This window comes from Lytechinus variegatus, chromosome 3 (genome assembly GCF_018143015.1).
Source record: "Lytechinus variegatus isolate NC3 chromosome 3, Lvar_3.0, whole genome shotgun sequence".
In the NCBI taxonomy this organism is placed as follows: domain Eukaryota; kingdom Metazoa; phylum Echinodermata; class Echinoidea; order Temnopleuroida; family Toxopneustidae; genus Lytechinus; species Lytechinus variegatus.
In genome coordinates this window covers 1,876,381-1,885,620 of record NC_054742.1, presented here as the reverse complement: position 1 = coordinate 1,885,620, position 9,240 = coordinate 1,876,381, and the positions used below count along the sequence as shown (strand labels likewise).

The following is a 9,240-nucleotide window of genomic DNA, read 5'->3' as shown; positions in this document are numbered from 1 at the left end:
TTCCGCGCTCTCATTATGCATTTAATTACTAAATTGTCCCTTTCTCGCACTTAGCAAGAGGAATAGAAAGATAGTCATAACTTTCATATAATGACAAGTCCTAAGGATTTCCCGGTCCTATGTCAAAACTTAAAGTAATATTAATGAAAAATATCAGCTCTTTGTCAAGTGCGATCCATATCCACCTCGCAATTTTCCTATACACAAATGCTTGAAAATACTAAAGCTGAAATTGACCCTTCTTAGATCGGAATATCAAATGTTTTATGCTCGCGCTTCGAACTCGCTTTGATTATCATGATAAAAGATGTATTTAGAATGCATAGATTCTAGGATTAAGTCGGAAACACGCGCGCATCTCTGCTCGCATTATTAATGTAGGAAGATCCCCTATTACTCATTCACGATTTACAAAACATGAGAGTGTGCGTTTTTAGGTCTAAAACTCGAATTTTCCATCAATTGTTAAGTTATATAGCTATCCTGTTCACGATTATAAATATTGATTAAAATTTTCCATTCTTTATGTAGAAGTGTCAAAAAAAATTTTCAGCTCGCGCTTCGCGCTCGCGATATTTAATTTTTGAAATATTTAACGTCTGCATGGCTAAATGCAATTGTCCTTAACAGGTAGGGCCTACCTTTTCGATAAGTTAAAAACGTACATATTCTTTTCTGCTCGTGCTTTGCGCTCGCATTATTGATTTAAGGAAGAGCCCCATGCAATTACTCATCCTTTTCATGATATACAAAACATGAATAGAGTGTCGCGTTTTTAGGTCTAAATCTCGAAATTTTCCGCTCGAGCTTCGCGCTCGTATCAATTGTTAAGTTAACATGTAAGTTTACATGTACCTATTCTGTTTAAGCCACAAAAAGTGCTTATTATTTCCATTCTTTAAGTAAAATGTCAAAAATTTTCAGCTCGCGCCTGGTGCTCGCATTACTAGTATTTGATTGTTGAAATATGTAATGTCTTCATGGCTAACTGCAAACAGTAGGTAGGCCTACCTTTTCGATCAGTTCGAAACATGTATCCAAAATTTCTGCTCGCGCTTCGTGTTGTAGTAATTATTTAGTTGCATTCTTTTTCAGGATAGCTTTGCCTAGAATGATAAAAGTTTAGGAAAAAATACATAAACTTTCAACAAAAAACAAAAATTGCTCGCGCTTCGCGCTCGGAATATATAAATAGGGATTATGATATTATATATATGTTGATTTATAAGAATAAAGCTGAGAAGTAACTATAGGACTACCCCTTTAAACAAAAATCATGTTCGAGCGGCCGATAGGGGAAAATATGGCTGAAAAAAAATCCGCCCCCCCCCCCCTCCATTAGCGAAGGCTGGATCCACCCCTGGATGTCCCTAGCCAAGGGAGTGACATGCCCTTCGACTCATAATTAGATTTTATTTTCATATAAAGGCCAGCAAATTTTTGCTCGCTTCGCTCGCTAGGGACGTTTAAGAAAATTTCCCACATTTTCCATGATGTACCCCCTCAAAATATTTGGTTTATACCGGGTTTATAATACTGCCACTACGTTGAAGTATTGTGTTTTGTAAAATGGTTTGATTGAAAATGGCAATAAAATTTGCTGAATCTTGTAAGGCTTCGGGGGATCCGCCCTGTACCCCACCCACGTGGCACTGACATGACTGATGTAAACATGAAAGGTTTTTGGGGCATTGCCCCATAAACTTTTACGACCAAGAACAAAAAAGAAAAGGACTGGAAAATTGTAAGATGAGTTATTTTTTAAATATCATATCAAAATCTGTAACTTAGTAAGATTGTAATGAAAAAGCACTATTAAGAAACTATACATGCGCCATGCGCACGCTGTGTCCTCTTATTTTTTTTTTACTTATCACGCTAATCTTGCACAGAGGTTCGTACCAACGCTCATGCACGAAAAATCCTGTTCACCGGTGGAATAAAGATGAGGGGGCTTGCCTCCCCCCCCAAAAAAAAAAAAAATTACGACCAAGCATAAAAAAGAGAAGAGAAAAGAAAAGACTGAAGGTAAAATGTGATAACATTTTCTGAATATTGCGTCAAAATATATCATTTTTTTTATTTTTATAATAGATGTTCTCCCTGCCATTACAGTTAACTGCACTTCAGTAACCAGCTTCAAGGCTGAGGTGCAGAAAATCCAATTGTGCTAAGACTGCGCTGATTCTTTTTTTTTTTAACCGCACGTACGTAGAATAGATCTTAATTCCACAGCACTGTACATATTCCTGCACAATACAAGTACGATATGATAACCATATAGAGATATATACTTAGTATACATCTCTATGATGATAACCCAACCCGCATACATTCGTAATTCCGAATGTTCGGTTATTCCGAAGGTTCGTATTTCCGAAGGTTCGTAATTCCGAAGGTTCGTCAATCCGAAAACGAAATAAGGTTCGTAATTTCGAAGGTTCGTTAATTCGAAAACGAAATAGGGTTCGTAATTCCGAAGGTTCGTTAATCTGAAAACGAAATAAGGTTCGTAATTCCGAAGGTTCGTCAAGCCGAAAACGAAATGAGGTTCCTTAATTCGAAAATTAAATAAGATTAAATAATTCATTTTGGTAACAAAAACGATGTTGTCATTACAAGATTACGCGATATTATGCAATGATAGTAATAACGATCGATGATACATGCGTGTGTTGTGGCCCAAAGCATATACATGATATATTTCATTAAGAATAGGCGCCCTGATCAAGCATATTTCGATTTTATCTGAGCAATTGCTGCCTAAGCAAATGGTTTAAAGATGCAGGGGATCAAGTGTGTTGGTCGTGTGCGAGTAACTTCTAGATGATAGGATTTGTATTGGAGGGGATGTCATTCTTTAATAACAGCTTCTGCTGGTAATAAAAATAAAAATAATACTAATAATGATCCTTGTGAGATGTTGAAAGCGCGAATCGCAAGCTCAAACTAGTAGACATTTCATGTAACAAGACGTGAACTTAAACATTCTGAGCATTTTTTGTTATCGTGAGAAAGATGTGTACCGGTATCTTTCGAAAGAATTAATGCGAGGGCGAGCTGTAATTTGTTTATATACTGACCTGGGCCCGTTTCATAAATCTTTTTACCTGAGAAAACTCAGGTCGTTTTTACCGGAGTTTTTGCCCTTTGCTAACCTTAGTTTTCAGTTTTTACCAGAGTTTTCTCAGGTAAAAAGGTTTATACAACAGGCTTCAGAAAGTAATCTTTTAAGGACTGCATTTAGTGACTCATGAATAGAATATATATTTCACGAACTAAATAATGAGAGCGCGAACCGCAAGCTTAAAATTTGTGATATTCCAACCTGAAAACTGGACATTTCATTTTTTTTTAACCAGGAATAGAATGAGTTCCTCAATAAACAATACTTGATACGAGCGAGAGACGTGAGCCAAATTTTTCCGATTTTCCAACCTGAAAACTGGACATTCTGAGCATTCTTGTAAAAAAAATAATAGCTGGGAGAACAGTTTTCAGAACTGAAGTGGCTTCCTTGGGTAAATAATATCTATATCAATATTATCATGATTATCATTCTAGGCCTACATGAAATTTCCAAAAGTTTGAGCACGTGATTGGCTCGCAACATCTCACAAGGATGCCCTTTTATTAGTAATTGACCAAAAAGGCGAATTTTACATCTTCAGATTTGATTTTTCCCCAAAAAACCGCTTGCTCGCTACGCTCGCAGAAATGAAACGTAAATATATAACATATCAATCACAATCAGTGATCACTCAAAAAATTTTGCTCAATTTAATTACTACTAAACACACAACCTCTTTACACAGATCATAATCTCATGGTGAAAATATCCGTTTGCACCAAATTGCCCCTATTGGCCCCTTTTTGGCTTTGCCCCCCCCCCAAAAAAAAGGAAAATACGTTCCGCCGCCACTGGTTGAAACACACACCTTCTTCATGGCTAACTGCAAAAAGTTCTTAAAATGTCCCGTTTAGATCAGGTCAGAGCTTATATATTTAAAATTTCTGTTCGCGCTTCTTGCTCGCAGTTATTATCTAAATTTAGTTACACAGGCATCTCGTTTTGAAGATCACAAACATATTGCCCATCATATAAAAAAAATATATAGCTCGCGCTCGCATTATTTAAAAAGGGTTTATCATGTTATTACATATTTACTTTATTTTATATATAAGTATAAAGCTAATTATTGACTGTTAGGACTATACCCTTTCAAAGAAACAAACAAAAATCAACTTTAAGCTGCCGATCGAGGAAAATATGGTTGAAAAAAATTGCCCCCCCCCCCTATTTGACGAATGTTGGATCCGCCGGGAGAGAGGCAGGGGGCACTTGCACCCCAAAAATGAAATAAAAAACAGGGAAATGAATATTTTCCAAAATGGGAAAGTTCCTTTTTCAAAAATGAATATGCCGTTTTTCATGTTTTTTTTTTCAAAATGAAATACTCTTTTTAAAGTATACAAGTTAAGTTTTCAGGCTGGAATATTGCAAATTTTCAGCTTGTGCTTCGCACTCTCATTCGATTGGTGAAATATGCATCCTAAAGAGGTCACTAAATGCTTTTTTAACAGGTTTCTTTTCTGGTCAGTATGTGTTTAAGCTCGCGTTTTGCGCTCGTGTTAATTCTTTAGTTAGATGCACATCTTTTTAATGACAGCAGAAATCTGCTCGGATTTTTAAAAACTTATTTTCATTTTTTATTGAAATACCCTAAAGTTTTAGCTTGTGATTCACGCTCGCAACACCTCGCAATAATGCCATTTTAAGAATAATTGACCCCAAAACGTTTTACAACTTCACCTTTGAATTTGTTTAATACCAAGCCGCTCGCTCATTATACTCTCTCCCGAAAAATAAAACCTAAATATACATATTGCCATAATAAGAAGTCACTTCAAAAAGTTTTTCTCTACTTAATCACTATCAAACACACAATGACTTCAAGCAGATGATAATCTTCAGGTGAATATATCACCAAAATGCCCATTTTGACGTATGAGTTTCATTTTTTTGCTTTACCCCGAACGAAAATTCGTTCGGCCGCCCTTGCCTTCCCATCCTCATAACAATTGAACGGCAACAGTGTCCCCCCCCTTGCCTCTGCCTCTGCTCTCCCGGTTTTCATTTTTCGGATAAATGATCCTTATTTTGTTTTCGGATTAACGAACCTTATTTCGTTTTCGGATTAACGAACCTTATTTCGTCTTCGGATTAACGAACCTTATTTCGTCTTCGGATTAACGAACCTTCGGAACAACGAACCTTATTTCGTTTTCGGATTAACGAACATTCGGAACAACGAACCTTATTTCGTTTTCGGATTATCGAACCTTCGGAACAACGAACCTTATTTCGTTTTCGGATTATCGAACCTTCGGAATTACGAAGTGTAACCACACCAACCTGGTGGACTGTACTTTAACGGATGATGATGAGATATATAAACAATTTTACGCGAAAGACCATTATTATCTCGCCCCCTCACAATTATTGGCTCATTACGCCACTGCTTTTCACGTCATGATTATGACCGCGAAATTTTGGGCTCTTGCCCTCCCCCACCCCTGTTCCTTTGCAGCGCTTGATAATTAATTACAGAGGTACCACCTTATATACGTAAACGTATATTTTGTTTTAAATAATATTTTGTTTTCTTCCTCTTCACGTAATTTTTTGTTTTGAATAATATTTCATTTTCTTCCTCTTTCAATAACAATTCATATAAGTAAAGTTTCTTTGCATGTGTACAACAAATAATTATATCAATGTCAATGAGATTACATTTTTTTTTTTATAGTTACAAATGAAATTAAACTGCCAAAATTCTCTTCTATGACAACGTGAAACTATAGGGAAAACCCATATCAATCGACAAAATAAAGAAGAAAAAAAATACTTTGTATAAAGATGATTTTTTTCCCTGAATAGAAAATAAAATTATTGTACAAGATATATTAAAAAAAAAGTAAGCTCCAGAATAATGCAAAAGAGCGCCACCTTATGTTGCTTTTTTGGGGGAGGCAATAAATTTTATAGAGAGATCATTTTTAACTATAGCAAATCAGCTTCTATTTTTTCCCTTATAGTTTATGTAGCGAACAGCACTGATACATGCAATCTGATGCAAAATAATGTGCGAATGGATTGTAAGACTTATCACTGATTTCCATAATTGCAATATTGTCCGCATATTTCTGATCACTCCCTTCGAAACATAAAAAGACCGTCGTTTACATTATTTGCTGTAGTCATCTGTCAATTAGCCCATGCGAGTATTTCACCTGCACCCTGAACTCGGCCACCAGTGTGAAATACCTCATTAAACAAAAATTATATTTTGGGCGATTTTTTTGCACCGTCAATGGCACCTTGTTCATGACAAGAGTAGCATTTCAACACTAAAAAATATCTGAATTAGTAATGAACACCTAATGTATGTAAGTAGAAATTTTGTAATGATTTTCTCGATTTTTTTCAATAGATTTAAATTGTCTTTTAATTTACTTGATTTATTTGGGTTCAATATACATTTACGAAAATTTACGTATTGCTTCGATTAAGTTTATCTAACTCCAATTAGGCAAAGATAATTATTACTTATAAAATCATGTTGAATATACTTATATTCATTCAACTAATGCCCCCAACGACTTATTTGAATAATACTTAAATATTCATTAAGAGAAAGTAAATGTTAAAATTGTTTAAACAGGTAAATGACAATGCATACAAAATATCCAATCTTCTGTTAAACCACTCATCACCATGTTCTTGCATTTTATACTTAGGCCTATACCCCCCCAAAAAAATGTCTTTTAACTTATTTTTTGAGGAATCCACACTCATCAAGTCCTGCTTTATAATGGATCCCTCCGGCATTTCCTCGAATTTATTTAAATAGTAAAGATGAATAAAAGAAGTTATATGCAGAATGCTTTATCATAAATATTCTGCAGATTATATAGTTATTATAATTATAATTCATTGTAAGTATCATAATCAATATGATTATAATATTGCTCAGTGTCTATTGTAATTTTGTTAGTCTATGTCATACTATATATATTTTGTATTTTCATTTATATCTTTGTAATGATTTCTTTATTGTTAAATGGCTTCAGTTGAAATGAAATAAACAAAACTGAAAACTGAACTGAATCTTTGGATAAAAGTTGTCTTAGATGAAAATGATGCTATACTAAAAGTGGAACGATGGGGAGTGCACTGTCGAACGTCCACTCCACCATTTAAAAAAAATATTCCAGTGATTGTTTCACTTAATTGAATTAAATTGCTGTAACTTAATTTACGTGAGTAAAATGGATGCAAGACCCTTTTCCCGATACCCGTCCCTTTCCTTCCTCCTTTTGCGTTTCTTTCTCTTACAGTAATGATCGTCCCTAAAACTATAATTAGTTTATTACTTGTTGACAACGCTGTACGTACTATTAGGGGAAAGAGGTTGTGTTCCCCAGCACTTTGAGGCAGGGGTACATTCAACGCAAAAGAGAGAAAAAAAAGGGAAATTACTAAGAAAATCAAAATCTTTATGCTTTAGTACAATAAAACCGTTATGTTAAAATACTACATTTTTCTTATCATTTTATCATTTTTGTTATCTTGAACACATTGGCGGCGGAATTCAAAAAATTTATGGGCGGTCCACCTGAAATTTTGGGATGGAGACAGGTAAGAAAATTGACTTGCAAAAAAAAAGTTATCAAGCAAAATTATGGACCACAACAAATTCAGAGGGGGTCCACCTGAATTGTTGGGGGGACGCAGGAAAAAAAATTGACAAGTAAAAAAAAAAGGGTTCTCAACAAAAAAATTAGGGGGGGGGCCGTCCCCCACCTCAAATTTAGGGGGTACCTTCCCCCCCCCCGCTTCCACCGCCTATGCTTGTACATAACCCTTTTTTCCCGGGGGGCCACTTACATTGACGAGTGGATACCATGCGCGACCAAAAAAACACGTAAAAAGGATGTCTTTTTCACGATAGAGCACGTTACGTACGTAACGTGATAAGGGTGTCAAAAACACAAAAATAATGAAAAAAGGGTATCTATTTCACTAGGAAAATTACGTGTTTAGGGTCGAAATTGTCGGGATGATAGGACAAAATTGAAATGTTTTATAAAGGATGTCCTTTTTGCCCCAACACTTCGTGTTTAGAGTCCGATTTGCGCGAGGTATAGAAGGTGGGGTCGTACTAAACCAAATAAGGTAAAGCCGACGACCGAAGGACCCGTAACAATAAAACATTCCTGTACTTGTTTAGGGGTTCATTTCAGGGAATATTTGCCAAGAGTATCGTTTTGTTTCCAATACTTGTTAAGGGTAGGGTTTCACACGCCAATACTTGTTAAGGGGTGCATTTTCAGAATATGGAAATTACGTGTTTAGGGTGCTTTTCCAGACCCCATGGTCGCGCATGGTATCCACTCGTGAATGGAAGTGGCCCCCCGGGCCTTTTTTTCACCCTCAGGATGTCATAAGATAGTTCTAAACGTTAATACCGTTGCTATATACTTGCTGGCCTTGGGTTATTTGCCAAACTTTTCACTATTCTCTATATACACTGCAATCTTTAACCAAAAAAAAAATCATTGATGTCGAGCCCGATGTCGAGTTTGAACGAAGAACAGTTTGACCTGCTTGATTGCAAGCACTATATATGAAACGAAATTATCATTCAATTCCGAATCATATTTCATAGGACCACAAAATTGAGAGCGAGTGATTCCTGAAATGAGGGTGGGAAAACTGAAAGAATATCGCTCATTTTACTATGTATTGAACAATATGTTTTGCATTATAATTTGTATAAATTTGTTTCATTTTCGATGCTTTTTCATTAAAAGAAATGAGAAAAAATATATGTGTATATAATATCCATGTGATATAAACGGCTTGTAATATGACACCGGGCTATGCAGGCGAATAGCCGTGACCATGGTAACAGGCTAAACAATGAAACCCCAGACTATGACCCCTTGAGAGTGTATACGGCACCCTCTAGATAAGGTCATTGGGCCATGACGAACCCGTTGTAAATGCGAACTTGCTCACAAAACACACACCAGTAGTTCACAATCCGTCCAAATATATCTCGTGGTGGTATGCGACCAAACACTGACTTTTTATTGTTTAAATCATACTCAGCGGTTTACGAGGTTGGACTTTAGGAAATATGTTTTAAGGATGTCATGTATGTTGATCCCAAA

General features: G+C 35.8%; 1 protein-coding gene across 1 annotated transcript in view; it reads left to right on the top strand.

The window, feature by feature from the left end:
• Positions 1 to 9,048: 9,048 nt before the first annotated feature.
• The window catches only part of LOC121409957 (dentin sialophosphoprotein-like), an 11,749-nt gene continuing 11,557 nt past the window's right edge, over positions 9,049 to 9,240 (top strand). The window contains exon 1 of the mRNA XM_041601751.1: positions 9,049 to 9,240. This exon is cut by the window's right edge and continues 279 nt beyond it. The gene's annotated coding sequence lies outside the window, so the exon portion shown is untranslated.